Source organism: Mytilus edulis, chromosome 14, assembly GCF_963676685.1.
Source record: "Mytilus edulis chromosome 14, xbMytEdul2.2, whole genome shotgun sequence".
Taxonomy (NCBI): Eukaryota; Metazoa; Mollusca; class Bivalvia; order Mytilida; family Mytilidae; genus Mytilus; species Mytilus edulis.
Genome location: NC_092357.1, coordinates 7,511,546 through 7,530,668, shown reverse-complemented (window position 1 = coordinate 7,530,668; position 19,123 = coordinate 7,511,546). Strand labels below are relative to the sequence as shown.

Here is a 19,123-nt window from a genome sequence, read left to right as displayed (position 1 = left end):
TCTAGTTTATCCTGCACAATGACGATCACCAAGACGCTTGATGAACGTAAATAGTGCAGGGATACAGGCGACCCCCTCTATCTGGTAAATGACGTCATAAAAACGCGTATAATTGACGAGTTTTTTCCGGTGACGGATGAACTCGAAAGTGGTCTATTGATAAACATCTTCTGAAACAACAACTCATATCTTTATCTGTGAAAGGATAACGATTGTCTTAGCTTTGCTCATTGTTGAAGGCCGTACGGTGACCTATAGTTGTTAATTTCTGTGTCATTTGGTCTCGTGTGGAGAGCTGTCTAATTGGCAATCAACATCTTTTATTTTTATATTAGACACATTTAAAATTTTAGTTTGCAATGGTCTGGTCTTCAACTTCGTCGTTAATTTAGTCATCCGATTTTTTTTATACGAGCCTCTCTGATGAATCTTGTGTAACGGATTTTAAGCCTGAACTATTTTTCAAAATGACGGGAATGTCCTAATATAGTATAAAATGCCGTTTTGGAGTTGTGAAAACTGTTCATATGTATTATAACTAACATGGTATAATTTGTCGTGAAAGTTTCCAGAATTTGTATCATAAATATCAGTGTCTGATTGTACTATAAGGAGACCAGATAAAATACTACTTAATAGATGCATTTAATAATATTGTCAATATGACATACTTTCTGTAATAATCCATAACAATAATCCTTCCTGAACCGGAAATGAAGAAGAAAAAGAAAAATATTGTTATGATAAACAGAGTGTAAAGTGCTAAACCGAATCACAACAAATTAAATGAAAAGTAAGGGAGCTACCATTTGATTTTTTATTGGCTAGGATGAAAAATTGTGTCCTGCCCTTTTTTTTTTAGTTGTAATCTCTGTCCTGCCTTTTTATTTTTCAGTCTATTCGGTCCTGCCTTTATTTTTCTTAGCTTATCCTGACTTTTTTACAACAATTGTCATCCTGCCTTTGTTTTTGCCAAGTTACTCATCCTGCCTTTTTTTTTACTCAAAATCCTGTCCTGCCTTTTTTTCAAATTTCATCCTAGCCCCCCCCCCCCCCCCCCCCCATAAAAATGAAATGGTAGGTCCCTAAGTATTTCAACTTATTTAATAAAAAAACCAAAAATAGAACCTATATGAACACAAGGGACTTAAAATAAACAGCCGAATCAATCTTAGGTAGACTTTTGAAACGGGAATAATGGGGTATGTGTTTTCCTTCTAGTTGATGGCTGTACAGTGACCTATATGTCATTTGGTCTCTTATTTAGAATTGTCGCATTGGCAAGTGTTCTACAACTTCTAACTGTCATATTTTATCGTAGTTTCTTAACAATTTCTTAAACTTCTAACGGGGAAATATAGAAAACTCACAAGGAAGCTATTAAACCAAAGAGTACCAAATGGTGAAGATGAAATTTTACGGACGCCATCACAAGTTGGTTGACCATTACGAAATATTCGTGTCACAGATGTCGGATATGTTCCTTATGTCGTAACTATAATCCCGTTCCTTTTTCACGAATTTGACCAAATTAAACTATTTACCGGGTTTGTTATAACATAAGCAACACGAAATTGCCTTATGTTGAGCATGATCTGTTACCCTTCCAGAACACATGATATCATCCCCAGTGATGGTGTTCGTGTTGCCTAGTCTTTAGTTTTCTATGTCGTGTCTTGTGAACTATAATTTGTGTTTTTCTTTTAGTTTCTTTAACCATGGCGTTTTCAGTTCGTTTTTGATCAAAGAGTTTGTATGTGCCTCTGGTATTTTTCACCTCTCACTTATAAACCAGGATAATACCGTAGTACTCTCACAGGGGCGATTCCAGTGATTTTTAAAAGGGAGGATAACGAGAGGGTTTAAACCATATGTAACCATTCAAAGCATTGATCGTTCAAAAAAAGTTGGGGTTCCAACACCCGGTACATCCCCTCAGGATGCATACCGTTCCATTTATGAATGAATAATGGAATGGACTCTTGCGACCTTTCAACGCCTAATTATATACTGTACACACCACTAGAAAGCATGTTGATCGTGTTAATTAAAGATCAAAATGTATTTAATCTTTAATATATATAAGCCTATAAGAGTGGTTACAGAAAACATACATGACAAAATATGTCTGAACATTAACAAATGACTAAGAAGTAGCTAATTGAATGAATAATTAAATTGTTATTTTGAATAATGTAATGAACTACTACGAACCTTCAGCCTCTAGTTACAGATATACTTCATACGTCTTGCAAAAGCTAATCAATAGAGTTAAAAATGTGTATATTTGATATGTTCCGCAATGCATACTAGGGTAGTTACGGAGGATGTAAATGTCGAAATACTAAGCTTATCTATACAGGAACAGAATGGTTATAATCAAAATGTGTCGCAATGCATATTGAGAGGCAATTTATTACATTGTAACTAACGATATACAAAAATAAGCACCATTGGCAGGTTTTGTTAAGATTGTAATCAAATTCATTTTAAGATAACTGTAAATTAAAAATGCAACATTGTTGGTAAAGAATCGGTTCCCAGCAATGTTTATAAAATGGTGCTTAGTTCTACTACTTGAATATCTGATGCTGATGTGTTCCATTCATTCACTGTTCGTACTGACACCAGAAATAGTAATGACTTGTTGAATACACAAGACACAGAGTCTATTGATTAATCACTAAGATGACCTCCGGCATATATTCCTGCAATATCCAAAGCATACGTTGCTACCTACAAAACTGAAAAAATTGAAACATTGAATCTTACATTCCTTAGTAGTATCTTTTTCTGAAAGAAACAATATTTTACTTTGACCTTTCTTGACATATTATTGACAGTATGAGCTTAAAACACTTTTCCTGTCTATGCTGGATTTGAATTATTCTATATAACGTATGAAAAAGTCAAAATCCTATATACATGTGTATCATGTATAATATGTAATCAACATGTCTGTCAACAATAATTTCAGGGTAATAATTTTTAGAAACTTGTAAAACATAAATTGTTACGTGCATGTATTTATTTCTCTTTAAAGTGACCCTGCGTAAAAAATGATATGAACATGTTTTTTCTTGAGAGATATATATATATATATATATATATGAGTCTGACTCTCTATATATATATATATATTTATATATCAGTAATAAAACATGAATACCGATTATGTGTGTTACGCACGCTAAAGAATATCTCGAGGACGATGAAATGTAAATGCCTTCTCAAATCAAACGAATTACTGCATAAGAGTATCCACCATGCATTTCCACTGCACTAGCACTATCACCGAACAGTAAAATAGAATGATATTATAGATAGATATAAATTTGCCGGTAGAGTTATCACCGGAATAATCTGCTATATATATGACTGTCATACAAATAAAATTTGATTTGTAACAACAAAACAGATTATAATGATCAGAAATAAACTCATCATAGATACTAAGATTGAAATTTTATATTGCGCAGACGCACGTTTCGTCTACAAAAGACTCATCAGTTGAGCTCGAATGAAAAAAAAGTTAAAAAGGCCAAGTAAAGTACGAAGTTGAAGAGCATTGAGGACCAACAATTCCTAAAGTTTTGCCAAATACAGCTAAGGTAAGTTATTCCTGAGATAGAAAAGCAATGATTGTCTCAAAATTATATCACAACAATACTAACAATAATGTTACGGTGAGATTGATTTCCCTGTCTTTTATTTATCATCCAAACAATAACTCGTCTCAGAAAAAAATGTATCTTTGTACCTTAACCTAACTTTCAGGTATAGATATATCACTTTTTCTCAGACCGGTGTCTGTGACTTTCCACCAGAACTTGCGATCATCCGATGTTCAGTATTTGAGTACTGTGATTTTGTTATGCAATGCGTTTATTTTCTGAAACAGGTGCCCGTGAATTTCCAGCTGACCTGTGATTTTGTGATACAATACTATTGTACGTTTCGGAATGAGGTTGCAAATTCTAAACATATTTTCTGAAAGTGTTCTGCTCTACTTTGAAAAAAAAAGAGGGACGAAAGATACCAAAGGGACAGTCAAACTCATAAATCTAAAACAAACTGACAACGCCATGGCTAAAAATGGAAAAGACAAACAGAAAAACAATAGTACACATGACACAACATAGAAAACTAAAGAATAAACAACACGAACCCCACCAAAAACTAAGGGTGATCTCAGGTGCTCCGGAAGGGTAAGCAGATCCTGCTCCACATGTGGCACCCGTCGTGTTGCTGTTTCAATGTTCGGGAGTAATTTTAAACCAAAAGCATAAATTGATATCTTGATATTCAAAGGTATACCGCACCTGATGTGTTTTTTTTATGAGTATTTTATAGCCATTTTAATTATTATTTAGTTATCATTAACATCATTATCCAATGGTTATTATAAATAATTAATAAGCGAATTAATGTTGGAGTATGAAAAAAAATAAAAAATAAAACTAGATGAGTAAGTTTCAAACAAAACGTTGAATGTCACTGATATATTTCTGAACAGATTTAAAAATAGCAATATTCATATCATATGAAAATAATCTGTTTCCAAAAAGTAGTAATTCAATATTTATGTCAACATTATCAACAATGGAGTAAATGGAATCAAGAAGGATCTGTCTTACATCATTATACTTAGGACAATTAAAAAAGAAATGTTGGTTATCCTCAACAGGATGACTACATTTTGTGCAAAAAGTGTTCTCGGATAAGAACTGATTAAACAAATGAGATTTAAGGTTGCTAGCATTATTTCTGAGTTGACAATGACTTATATTAAGTTTCCTTATCCCATAGTTGAAAGGTTTAAATATATCATCAGTCCTATAAAACTTATCCAGTCCACTTTTAAATATACCCAAACAAGATGATTTTTTTAAAACTCAAAGGAAGACTATTCCAAAGTCTTATAGTGGAAGGAATGAAACTATTAAAATAGGAGCTAGTTCTAGCAAGAGGCGGGTGAAAAGTGTTATTTTCATTCCTCAAAGTATAAGGGGTTTATCTGGGAAGATATGACTGGACTAACTCATATAAGTATGCAGGTGTCATCCCATTTAATATTTTGTAGAATAGTATAAGCTTATGTTTATTACGTCTATTCTCCAGAGTTTCTAAACCTAATTCAATATAAAGTTTTTGTCTTGAGGAATTACGTCGTAATCCTGTAATAATTCTAGCAGCTTCTATCTGAATATTTTCAAGAAGCTCAGTCTCATGCTGGGAGCAATTGGCCCAAACAACATCACTATATTCTTATATAGGTCTAATAAAAGCATAATAAATACGTATAAGTGAACTCCTATCTAATAAGTGTTTAACTTGACGAAGCACAGAAAGACTAGAGCATGCTTTTTTATAAATAATATCAATATGCGTGTGCCATGAAGCTGATGACTGAAATGTTATCCCAAGATGACAGTGAATATTTATTTCCTCAACATCTTCGCCATTTATCCCACAAAATACAGGTGGGTGCTCCCTTTCAAATCTAGTAAATACAATATTTTTAGTTTTCTTAGAGTTAAATTGAACAGCCCATGATTTTGCCCAATTTGAGATAACATCCAAGTCATCAGTCAAAGAAGCAGCCGCTACAGCATGATCATCATCTACTATGACAAATAAAGAGGTGTCATCTGCAAAAAGTCTAATATCATTAGCAATGTCATTTACTATATCATTTATATAAATAAGAAACAGAAAGGGTCCCAAAACTGATCCCTGGGGGACACCTGCATGTATACTTTTTAGAGTTGACGAAAAGTCCTTTATGCCAAACTTTATCGAAAGCTCTAGATACATCACAAAATACAAACCTTACATCCTTACCACTATCCATATTACTAATAATTTTATGATATATTTCGATTAATTGATTAACAATAGAATCACCTGGTTGGAATCCAGATTGAAACTTTGACAAACAGTTATTACTCCTCATATAATTATACAAATGTTTAAATACAACTTTTTCCATAATCTTACAAACAATACTAGTAACAGATATTTGACGATAGTTATGAGCTGAATGTAGACTACCTTTCCCTTTAAAAATAGGATTAACATGTGCAATTTTCCATAACAGTGGAACCTGTTTAAATGATAGAGACATATTAAATAACTTAGTTATTGGTTTAGAAATAAAGCTAGCAACCTCTTTTAAAATTCTAGGACTGATACCATCAGGTCCAGCTGGTTTATTAACATTCAAAATTTTTAACTGGTCTAAAATTTCTTTCTCAGTGATTTTGTTTAAATGACATGGAGGAGGCTCATTATTATCAGGAATTAGGCATTAGTCTTCAATCCTAGGTTTTAAGCTTAAATCCTGAAAAATGTGTGCAGGCATTAAGCTTAATGCCTAAAATATAAATTCGAGTAAATAAAAGACATTTATACATTTAAATAAATATATACTTGTTACATAATAACATTATGAGAACTGGGAACTGTTTATTGAAACTGTCATAAGATCGGTCTTTTAATCCTATAAGATATTTTCAGGACAGAAATTATGATGAAGTTACAAGGACTGACTTACGACATTTCTCAGAACGCACATCAAAGCTAACTGAGGATTATCTTAGCTAGGATATCCTAACCGTTATCCTAAGTATTAGCGTAAAAGAAAATATCAAATGAAAAATTTGAAATATTGTATGAAATTTAACCAACAACTTTAATGTAAAACCGATTAATTATTAGAAAATGATTATTAGTTTTAGATTAAAGCTAATGAATAATTTTCTAAGTTATAATTGTATATTTAAACCGTTTGAAACAGAACATAAGTAAAAAAAAAATATAACTAAATTTTATATAAGAATTGAACTAACTAAATAAATTGTAAATAGTTGAAATTAAATATAGAATTGGCGAAATCATTATACATTTTGAGTGAGTTGAATTCGAAGTGTCACAGTTTCATACTTGAAAGTTCAAAGTCAAATCTCTTGCATCTTTCATATAAATACTGAGTTTTTTTAACTATTTTATTCTATTCCTGCAAAACATATACGTTTGAATATGAACAAAAGAACAAAAAATCGAATTTTACCGATGTAAAACTACAGGGCCCAGTTTCATCCTAAATATAAAAAAGATGTGGTGTGATTGCCAATGAGACAACTCTCCACAAGAGACAGAGAAAAGAATCACTAATCAAATATGTTATTTATATTAAAAAGGAGGGACGAAAGATACCAAAGGGACAGTCAAACTTATAAATCTAAAACCATCTGACAACGCCATGACTAAAAATGAAAAGACAAACAATAGTACACATGACACAACATAGAAAACTAAAGAATAAACAACACGAACCCCACCAAAATCTAGGGGTGATCTCAAGTGCTCGGAAGGGTAAGTAGATCCTGCTCCACATGTGGCACCCGTCGTCTTGCTTCTGTGATAACAAATCCGGTAAAAAGTCTAATTCTGTAGGTCACATTCGCGAAAGGGAAGGGGATTGTAATTACGACGTAAAGAACATATCCGATATCATTTGTGTAACGGTTATTCCACAACGATCAACCAACTCGTTATGGCGTCCGTACAATTTACGAAGGGATGATTTCAACTTCACCATTTGGAACTCATTTTAAAACACATCAAATAATAATCTAAAAAATATGAAAACTTGATAGAAATATGTGTTAAAATCATTTTGTTATTATAAGTTGGGGAACTGTTAACAACATAAATTTACTTATTCAATAAAAAAAAATTAGAAAATGGTGTGAGCATAAAATCATATCTTAATTTTGTTTACTTTTGACCAGTTCAAACCAGCTCGACTTGTGAAGTGTACAAATTTTCAAATGAATATTACAATTATTCTATAGAATTTCCTCCCTTTTTAATTGAATAAAATAAATTTTTAAAATCTTTTTTATAATTAATAATACAACAGAAACATGAAAAAGTATGAATTAATTCACTTTTTAACTGCTTATTTATTAAATAAAACTTAAAACATTGAAGATATGTCAAGCGAGTGTTTATTTTTACATGTAATACTAGGAATATAATGGAGAAACGACTTTATATCAAGAATAAATATCGAAATATGCATATATTCCAGAGTCTAATTATTGCCTAAAATTACGATTGGCAATAGGATGAATAATCATCATCAGATTTCCGGAAATAAGCTTAATGCCTGAAAATTTCAGGCAATAACTTAATGCCTAGACGTTGGCTTATTGCCTAGGATTTAAGTTTTATGCCTAATTTCACTTATTGCTGCTAACATATATATATATTTCTCACGAAAAAACACTTCCATATCATTTCTCTCTGTTCTTCAAAAAATATTTTCATGAACATTTATTGCTAAAACTTTTATGTAATAGAGGGACAAAAGATATCAGAGGGACAGTCAAACTCATAGATCGAAAATAAACTGACGACGCCATGACTAAAAGTATGAACGACAACCAAACAAACAACAGTACACATGACACAACATAGAAAACTAAAGAATAAGCAACACAAACCCCACCAAAAGCTAGGGGTGATATGATGTGCGCCGGAAGGGTAAGCAGATCTTGCTCCACATGTGGCACCCGTCGTATTGATTAAGTGATAACAAATCCGGTAAATAGTCTAATTCAGTAGGTCACATTCGTGAAAGGAAAGGGATTAAAGTTTCGACGTAAGGAACATATCCGATATCATTTGTGAAACGGTTATTCCATAACGGTCAACAAACTCGTGATGGCGTCCGTAAAATTTACGAAGGGATGATTTCATCTTCACCATTCGGAACTCTTGGTTTAATAGCTTCTTTGTGAGCAGCAACCATCTATCAAGAAAATCATTATCGGCAATGCAATCCCGGGAATATCGTATCAAATGGGAGATATATACCCAGTTTGCAGGTGCTGCTGGAATGTTGCGACCTATAAATGGAAAGTTCACATTAAGAAAGCTGAAATCATCTCTTTTGTCGTTAAGTTTTGTTTTCAACCTACCCTCTTGAATTCAGGAATGATTTTGGTTTAGGTGTCCGCAATAAATAAAATATGGTAAGCATGCAAAAATGTTCTTTAATGTGTATCTTTTGTCCCTCTTCTATGTTATAAATGGCGCATAGATAATAATGGATAATTATGCCATATGTTGTTACCATGAGTACATAATGCTGAGCTTTCATTTTCCCTATAAAATATTTTTTAGAGAATTGTAAAAAAAAGTACACAAAGCTAATGCTGCTGTCAAATTAAAAAAAATGCGTTAAAGTTAAAAAGATAGACAATTTCAAACAAGTTCTGCTATAGCATGTTAAGGGTAGGCTGGGATGACAGCGGACAATTTACTAATATCACTAAAAATCAATTGTAAAGTGACAGAAATTTTACCTGGTCACCTAGGGACGAATGGAAGAATTATCGCAAGGCTTTATTAACTTTTGCTATAGGCTTGCATTATTGTAATTCAAGAAAAGCAATTATTTTTGTGGAATGTTAGTAAGAAATTGAAAATGTTGACTGTCTGTTATACACAGGGTAACTTTTAAAAGAAATAAATACATGTACCTAACACTATACCTTTTATTGAAAGCTAATTACAAAAAGTTGTTTCTAAAGAATTAGTACCGTGTATTCATTTTCACACAAAAAGACTTTGTAACAGGAATCGATTTGGATCAAATAATATACATGCTACACATGTATATAATCTTTTTACTAAATACTATTACAAACAGATATTTTCAGAAAACTCTTTTTCCAATAAGACAACAATAACGTATGACTTAAATTTATTACATTGGACATTATATAGAATATTTGAGATCCACCAAAATCCAGCATAGACAGGTGACATGCTTTAATCTAGTACTGTCAATGATATATCAAGTGGGTTCATGGAAAAAATGGTTTCTTTCCGAAAAATGTAAGAATTAATGTTTCAATTGTTTTGTTTTGTAGGTAAATAACGTATGCTTTGAATGTAGCATGATAAAATACCGGATATACCGGCGGTTAACGTCATGTTAGTGACTTATCAAAAGTGTCAGTACGTACAATAAAAGAATGGAACACATTACCATCAGGAATTCAAGCAGTAGAACTGAACATCTATAAACATTGCTGTGCAATGCTGGGAACTTATCTTTGTCGGATTAAACTTTTCAACAGTTTTGCATTTTTAAAACACAGTTTACTTGAAATGGTCTCGCATAGCTTTTGACGACTATCCGTAACAAAACCTGACAATGGTGACCCTTTTTTAATATTATTAGTTTAAATGTAATAAATTGTCCCTCTAATGGGCATTGCGGCACATATTTATTACAACCATTTTGTGCTTAATCGATAAGCTTTCGAATGGTGTATAAGGTTTCTCTAAACTAAGTGACGGGTCATATATATAGATTCCTGCACTGCAACAAGTGTATTACGATATTTCCCCACTCGAGACACTTAAATTTTATTATTTAAAGCGCGAGGCTTACTGAGCTTTTTAAATAACTAAAGTTTACCTGTCGAGAGTGGAGAAATATCGTAATACACGAGTTATAGTGTCGGAATCTGTTTCTCTGATGATTTTTATCATTCTTTTTCAAAGATTTTAAGAAAATTGTGTTCTTTATATGCGACGTCAACAGGCAAGGTCGCCTTTTTCATGACGTCACAATAGGAAAATTCAGAAGAAAACAAAACATTTTGACGTCACAATTAAATTTCGACTAATCATTTGCCAAGAACAGATTTTTCACTAGTGAGGAGAAGTATTTTTCACACACCGGTCAGGAAATGTAAAAATAACACAAAAATTTAAGAAAAGCTATTTCATGTATTTCTTATTGTTAATGAGTATTTGGACCTTTATGTCCTGCATAACTCATCTAATATGCATTGCAGAACATGATTACTACCTTTTGTTCCTTTATTGGTAAGATACATCTGTAATTAGAGGCTAAAGGATTGCAATAGTCCTGAATTAAATGAAGGCAACAGTAGTATACGGTTCTAAAGTCATAAATCGATTTAGAGAAAACCAATCCGGCTTACAAACTGAAACCGAAGGAAAAATATCAACTATAAGAAGAAAACAACGAAATAACAGAAATACACAAGTGCAACAAAAAAGCAAACGACAATGCAAAACGTACTATAAGATAAAATAACATTATTAAAAATATCCATTCCATAATACAAAATTGGCTATTTTTAATGTTCACGCGTATTTTGGCATTTAAATTCTCCGTTACACCGCTAATTGGCATTGCGAAACCTATTGATTATTTACATTTTTGCTCCTCTGTCGACATTTTCAAATGTGTTCACAGTTTCTCTATAATCCGGGGTTGATAGGTCATATCAGTCCATTCCATAATTAAAGTTATTTCCCCATTTTCCAGCGTATTTTGAGATTAAGGTCATCCGTAAATTAACTCATCTTATATGCTTTACGGAACATATGAACTATATATACATTTAAATCCTCTGTTAAAAACCTTTTAAATGACGCATAAGGTATATCTATAATTGGAGGCTGAAAGTTTGCAGCCAGTCCATTTCCTTATTCCAAATATCCATTCCTTGAAATTAAAAGCAGAAATCAGTCTATTTCATATTTCAAAATACCTATTCCATTATTCAAAATTGACTATTTATCATGTTCACCGCGTATTTAGGTATTAAGGTTCTCAGTAACCTCTCTAATAGGCATTGCGACACATATTGACAATGCTAAAACTCTATAATTGTTACCAAAATAACGTAAAAGCTTATAACTATTGCAAGTCACCGTATAGCCTAAATAAATGACACAACCTATACAGTTCAATCGGCTATAAAAGGCCTTAAACGACATATTTTTAACAATTCAATCGCGGCCTGACTTGTGCACAAAGCAATTAATGAAAAGCTTGGTCTAATAAAAATCATACTGTATCCTTAAAACTAAAAAAGTATAGTTTAGACCATGTACAAGTTAAACAAATGTAGGCAAATATATGACAGATTGAAAAGAAATTTTGACTCTACACTTATAACGGAAAATATATTGTAAGCGAGAGAGATCATTCATTGCAAAAGAAAAAAAAATGTAGCACACAAATCTTTAAATTAAACTTGAGCACAAATAAGTATAAAAAATGTAAATTCCAAGACAACGCCAAACGAAGAAAATCCATGAAAACTGATTTAATCAAACGCTATCAATTACAGAAACAAGACAAAACAACTGCCATATCCCTGTCTTAACAAAAACAACTGCCATATCCCTGTCTTAACAAATACAACTGCCATATCCCTGTCTTAACAAATACAACTGCCATATCCCTGTCTTAACAAATACAACTGCCATATTCCTGTCTTAACAAAAACAACTGCCATATCCCTGTCTCAACAAAAACAACTGCTATATCCCTTTCTTAACAAAAACAACTGCCATATCCCTGTCTTAACAAATACAACTGCCATATCCCTGTCTTAACAAAAACAACTGTCATATCCCTGTCTTAACAAATACAACTGCCATATCCCTGTCTTTACAAAAAAAACTGCCATATCCTGTCTTAACAAAAACAACTGTTATATCCCTGTCTTAACAAATACAACTGCCATATCCCTGTCTTAACAAAAACAACTGCCATATCCCTGTCTTAACAAAAACAACTGCCATATCCCTGTCTTAACAAAAACAACTGCCATATTCCTGTCTTAACAAAAACAACTGCCATTTCCCTGTCTTTACAAAAATAACTGCCATATCCCTGTCTTAACAAATACAACTGCCATATCCCTGTCTTAACAAAAACAACTGTCATATCCCTGTCTTAACAAATACAACTGCCATATCCCTGTCTTAACAAAAACAACTGCCATATCCCTGTCTTAACAAAAACAACTGCCATATCCCTGTCTTAACAAAAACAACTGCCATATCCCTGTCTTAACAAATACAACTGCCATATTCCTGTCTTAACAAAAACAACTGCCATATCCCTGTCTTTACAAAAACAACTGTCATATCCCTGTCTTAACAAATACAACTGCCATATCCCTGTCTTAACAAAAACAACTGCCATATCCCTGTCTTAACAAAAACAACTGCCATATCCCTGTCTTAACAAAAACAACTGCCATATTCCTGTCTTAACAAAAACAACTGCCATTTCCCTGTCTTTACAAAAACAACTGCCATACCCCTGTCTTAACAAATACAACTGCCATATCCCTGTCTTAATAAAAACAACTGTCATATCCCTGTCTTAACAAATACAACTGCCATATCCCTGTCTTAACAAAAACAACTGCCATATCCCTGTCTTAACAAAAACAACTGCCATATCCCTGTCTTAACAAAAACAACTGCCATATCCCTGTCTTAACAAATACAACTGCCATATTCCTGTCTTAACAAAAACAACTGCCATATCCCTGTCTTTACAAAAACAACTGCCATATCCCTGTCTTAACAAATACAACTGCCATATCCCTGTCTTAACAAAAACAACTGCCATATCCCTGTCTTTACAAAAACAACTGCCATATCCCTGTCTTTACAAAAACAACTGTCATATCCCTGTCTTAACAAATACAATTGCTATATCCCTGTCTTAACAAAAACAACTGCCATATCCTTGTCTTAACAAATACAATTGCTATATCCCTGTCTTTGTATTTGGTTTAGGTATTTTGCTAAATAAAAGTGAATTTATAGATAGCTAGAAACCTCCCACTTGTATGTTTCGTCATATTGTCAAACATGGGCAAACGATCGAAACAGGTAAAATAGGTTATTTTGACAATAACTTGGATCCAGCCGCCAAATCTTTGTACACTTACATCGCAGACCTATCACATATCTTATTCAATTGTTATTCAATCACGATAGAAAAACACCATCAATAATCAATTTAAAAAAGGATTTATTTTTTTTTAAATGCAAAGTATTGTTTGCCGATGAGACAGCTCTTCAGCAGAGACCAAATGATGTAGAAATAAGAAACCATGGGTTATCATACGGCCATCAGCGATGAGATAAAATCATTCCACATAGTACGCTATGTTATATCCCGTAATGACAAAAGTAAAGCAATTAAATTGCGAGAAAAATAACAGAATAATAAATGAAAACATATATGACATACAGCAACAAACGAAACCATTCAACTACTGGCTCCTGACTTGGGAAAGGCTTGCAAAGTATGTGTGTGTAGGCGGGAGGGTAAACATGTTTGTGCTTATTACGTTAAATATTTCTTTATAGTATTCAGTTGTCGACCAACTGTATCATCAACATTGGGATAGATGAATTTGTCGTATACAAGGATCGCTACTAGAACAAATGTATAATATTTTAAAGTACATTCCTGTGAAACTAAAGATTGTTGATCTATACATAAAAATAGATTTGTAGTGGAAAGTCATTAGCAATGCCACCACATCTCATAACTTTTATGCTGTAATAATTTTCTGAAGACACTACAACTCAAATCTTTACCTGTCGAAAGCCGTATTTTTGCTTGCAACGGTCATCGACTTCCTCTTTGGTTTGGCCATCTTACATTTGTAATCAATTGGCCCTAATAAGTCTTATCTGACGAATTACAAGACAAAAATAGTATAGCGATGGTCGGAGGGTATAAATACAGTTAGTATACAATGTCGACAAGGAATGGTAAAAACTAACTTGTAACCATTTTTATGAAGGTTTCGGGGATTTCAAAAATACATGTCAGTTTCTTGATGCACTATATAAAACCATATAAAACACTACTTGATAGGTGTAATTTATAATATCGTGCAAAATATAAAAGACATACTTCTGTATCAATATACTTTACTTGAGCCAAAAATTAATTTTGTATAATTAGAAAAATATTGTTATAGTATACAGTATAATAGGTCATACTGAAAAGCTGAATACCCAAGGAGAGTAGCGGATTCTACCGAGGACTGCCGAATGCCAGTTCAATGAGTAGGAACTATTTCAACCCTTACCATATTTGGTCCAAAAATTAGAACGTATACAAACAAAACAGACCTAAGTTTAACAGTCGAATTAATCTAAGGTCAAATTTGTCTGAGTAAGATAGAATCTTAGTTTCTTAATAGATTTTGTTTTAATTTAAACGGGGAAATAAAGTAAAATAACAAAAACGCTGAACTCCAAGGAAAAAAGGAACGGAAAGTCCCTTATCAAATGGTAAAATCATAAGCTGAAACACATGAAACCAATGGAAATCAACTGTCATATTCCAGACTTGAGAAGACATTTTTTTGTGTCGAAAATTGGGGATTGACACTCATTTTACAGCTAGCTTAACCTCTATGTGTACGACAGTCGCAATAATTGTATTACATTGACAATAATATGTGAACAAAACAAACATAAGGGTGAAAACGTCAAAAACTAGAAGTACACCAGTCAACATTGTGTTACTATCGTATTTACTAAAACAAGACCTTGAGAAGTGTGTTAAAATCAAGACAGTATCAAACACACAACACCATTTTTATGAATAAATAAATTTGAAATAATAAATCCTTTTCACTGATTCAATTTTTTATAATATTAATATAATATAATATAATATAATTTAAAATAATATAAATTAGATTTGCTGTTATATAAAATAAATTGTCTGTAAATGTTCAAAAACGCCACAATTGAGGAAATCGTCATAAGCACCACTATTGAGCAAATCTTCATAAACGCCACTATTGAGTAAATCGTCAGCAATGCCAAAATTGAGCAAATCTTCAAATATGAGATAAGCGACCATTGTAATTCTGTAAAAGAAGAAATTGTTGGTTTAATGGGGAAAATTATGTAACAAAGTGATAATTGAATAATAATTCCTTAATCACATTCGTATCATAGTTGTAATACTTCACGAAATTGAGTGGCTGTACTTTTACGCAAATGTTATGCAGTATAATGCAAATTACCACAAAACTTTAAAATATCATTTAACTTTATAAAAGAGATGTCAAGCAGGGAAAAAAGTTGAGAAAAAGAGAAATTCATATCAATTACATCAAATACTTGTTTTATATATATATTATTTTAAATACTTTTCCATTGTTCCGCCATGGAAGAGGCCAATTTATAAAAAAAATTACCCAATTGTATCATTGCGATTGTTTCAATTCTGTTGAAGTGAATGCTTAGCATATCACTGTAGACACTAACTATCAATGGAAATAACACTATCACAACATTTGAAAAACCCCACTGTTTGATATGTATGTTGTCGTTTGTTTTTGTACATTATTGAGTAGATCATTTTATCTATTGCTCCGTGGTATTCCTCTTTTAGCTGATGTATTTTCTTCGTTTTTAGTTTGTAATCCGAATTCGTTTTTGCTTAATCAATGTATTGGTGTTGAAAAACGATATACTTTTATTGCCTTTATCAAATCTGTAGACCCGATAGGTAACGGATAAGTACAACTATGATCAGACGGCGCTCTGTCGTTAGTTTAAACATATTTATTTAAAGTGGATTGGGAAACACGTTATATTAATTCCTTTCCACTTTGCGTTCTGTCGTTAGGCAGTATACCCAATGCTAATGAAGCTTCATTTCGACTTTTCAGATAAAAAAATATTAGTGCATTATAAATGGATGGTCAGATACGCTAAATACTATGCCTTGTGTAGGGAGAATACAACTCTGTTTGCGACGAAGAACCCTAGCAACAATTATTTAAAGTATTTATATTTGTGTTTCACAAGACAAAATGTATCCCGTATAAAATACTCTTTACATATATAATGGTTACTTTTATAAATTGTGACATGGATGGAGAGTTGTCTCATTGGCACTAATACCACATCTTCTTATATAAATCTTTCCCTGTGACAGACCAAATTTCCCGCCCTGAATTGTAATCGACTATATGACCTTACCTGTCCGTTTGAAGTATATGCATTTCTCTGTCCTTTCTGTCTGTGACCATTTTTAGAAATTTTACTTTGACCAGAAACTACAATAAAATAATTAAACATGTTGTGATATATATTTTTTTAAACGTACACAAATATCGTCACATTTTTGATATATAAATTCTAGCTACTAGTGACACTCAAATGTGGTGATGATGTCAATTATCTGCTTTAATGGATTACACTGTGTAATTAAAATGAGTTTTTGGACAAACATTGCCTTATTCTTGATTTTTGTTCATGGTTGAAGCAGATTACGTTGGCCAAGATTTCGCACCAGGTTTATTTTTACGTTGTGCATTTCTTAATAATTTGCCCCCATCGGTTGTAAATTTCTTTTTAGTGGGTGAACTTTGAAGTCGTGTTGATATTGATCTGTTCTATTGGAGATCAATGTTATAAAGGTTTTTCTTTTTTTTTTTACTTTAAATTTGATCTCAATTCTTTATTTGGTCAAAATTCAATTATGACATCGTTTTTCAAGTTTTCCTCTGAACAATATACTGCTTCGTCACGAAACATGCCATCGTGCCGAATACAAAAAACGTAACAGAAAAAAACCCCACATCTTCTCAGAGGTCTTACACAGTTGTCTTATCAAATATCGTCTAAGAACTATAACAGAAACATATTATACCACCGACTCTCGTCCAATACAAATACATTTTTCATATCTATATATAGTTTATATTTTTAATATCATAAATACCCGGCAAACCTCAGGCTTTCAAATATTGAAATTTTCCGAAGGAGTAACATTGTATACGATTTGTTGCATTGGTTGAATAATTCAAACGACAGACATTTTGCAGGTTGGCCACAATCATATGCATATCACGGAATATAAGGAATTCCTAATCTAACGGCAAATTTTCAATGCCGTAATTTCCTATCCCACTATAGCGCAATTAAGTTGGATAGATCGATGGAAGGAGTGATATCAAATATCCATGGCAATTATAACATCCATTTTGTGGTGATATCATGTTGGTGTGATATGAATTTTCTATAACGTCATAACAGATAGATTATCAAATCCGCTTTTGGGAATTTTCGTTTTTTTAATGATCTTCAAATTAGTATTTTATTCGGTTTTACACAAGATTTGATTCAAGTGCTACTAAATGAAACTGATGCAGACGAAACGCGCAACTAAATTATAAGCCTTGTATCTTTGGCGAGTTTTCATAATCCTCTACAAGGAAATATTATTCTGCCTCCGACCCGGACAGACAATGATCGTAATTCTCAAAGTTCATATTTCTCTGCCAAGAAATAGTTTCTACATCTGATCCGAAAAGACGATGATCTTACTTCTAAATTTTCCAGTCTTTGGTTTGGCGCAACAGACGATAAAAAAAAATGGCACCAACTAGATATACCTCAAAGGCAGTGAAATTCAGGTTTGTATACAATTCTCTAAAACGTGATTAACTTACAATTTGACTTTTTGCCAAGATATGATGTTCTATCATTATCTTCGTGGGACTCAAAAGATCCATTATCCCAATATCCTCCAAAGGTTTGCAAATATTTTTTTCCAAAACTGTCGAAGCGTGTGGCCACATTATTAGCGAAAAATCGTTCTTCATCTATAGCAGCAGGTCTACAAAATAAAACAATCGTACATTAACATGATTAACATGATATAAAAAAAAAACCATGGAAAATAAAATAACGAATTTATCAAATAGCTAAATCAAAAGCTCAAACACATCAAACATGTCAAACGAATCGAAACAAATATTATATTCCTGACCTTAGTACAGGAATTTCCATCAGTAGACAATGGTGGATTAGACCTTGATATATTGCTTGATATCAAATAACTCAATAAATTACTATATTGCCCTTATTGTATTCAAAATGTTGTATACTTTGCAACAATAAAAACACATGGTTTTAGCTTATATTAATGAAAAACAAAAGTCAGAAAAACATTAATACAAGATGTAGTCTGATTGTCAAAGTTGAAATTAATGGTTGTAAGCAGTTAAGGCAATCGTACGGCCTTCAACAATAAGAAAAATATGTACCGTAGTTTCGGCTATAAGACCCAAGTTAATTATATAATTCGAAGAAAGCTTTGAAGTGTCTGTGATACAAATTACAAAAAATCAAATTACAAAATAACAGAAAAGACCGAACTCCAAAAAAAAATTCAAATCGGAAAGTCCCTAATCAAATGTTAAATTCA

The 19,123-nt window shown here is 32.4% G+C and overlaps 1 long non-coding RNA gene across 1 annotated transcript; it reads right to left on the bottom strand.

The window, feature by feature from the left end:
- Nucleotides 1-15,601: 15,601 nt before the first annotated feature.
- On the bottom strand, nt 15,602-18,500 carry LOC139504494 (uncharacterized). Its single transcript, XR_011659239.1, has 3 exons — nt 18,366-18,500; nt 16,891-16,967; nt 15,602-15,767 (listed from the first exon to the last, which is right to left on the bottom strand). It is a non-coding gene; the product is annotated as an uncharacterized lncRNA (long non-coding RNA).
- Between the last annotated feature and the right edge of the window lie 623 nt (nt 18,501-19,123).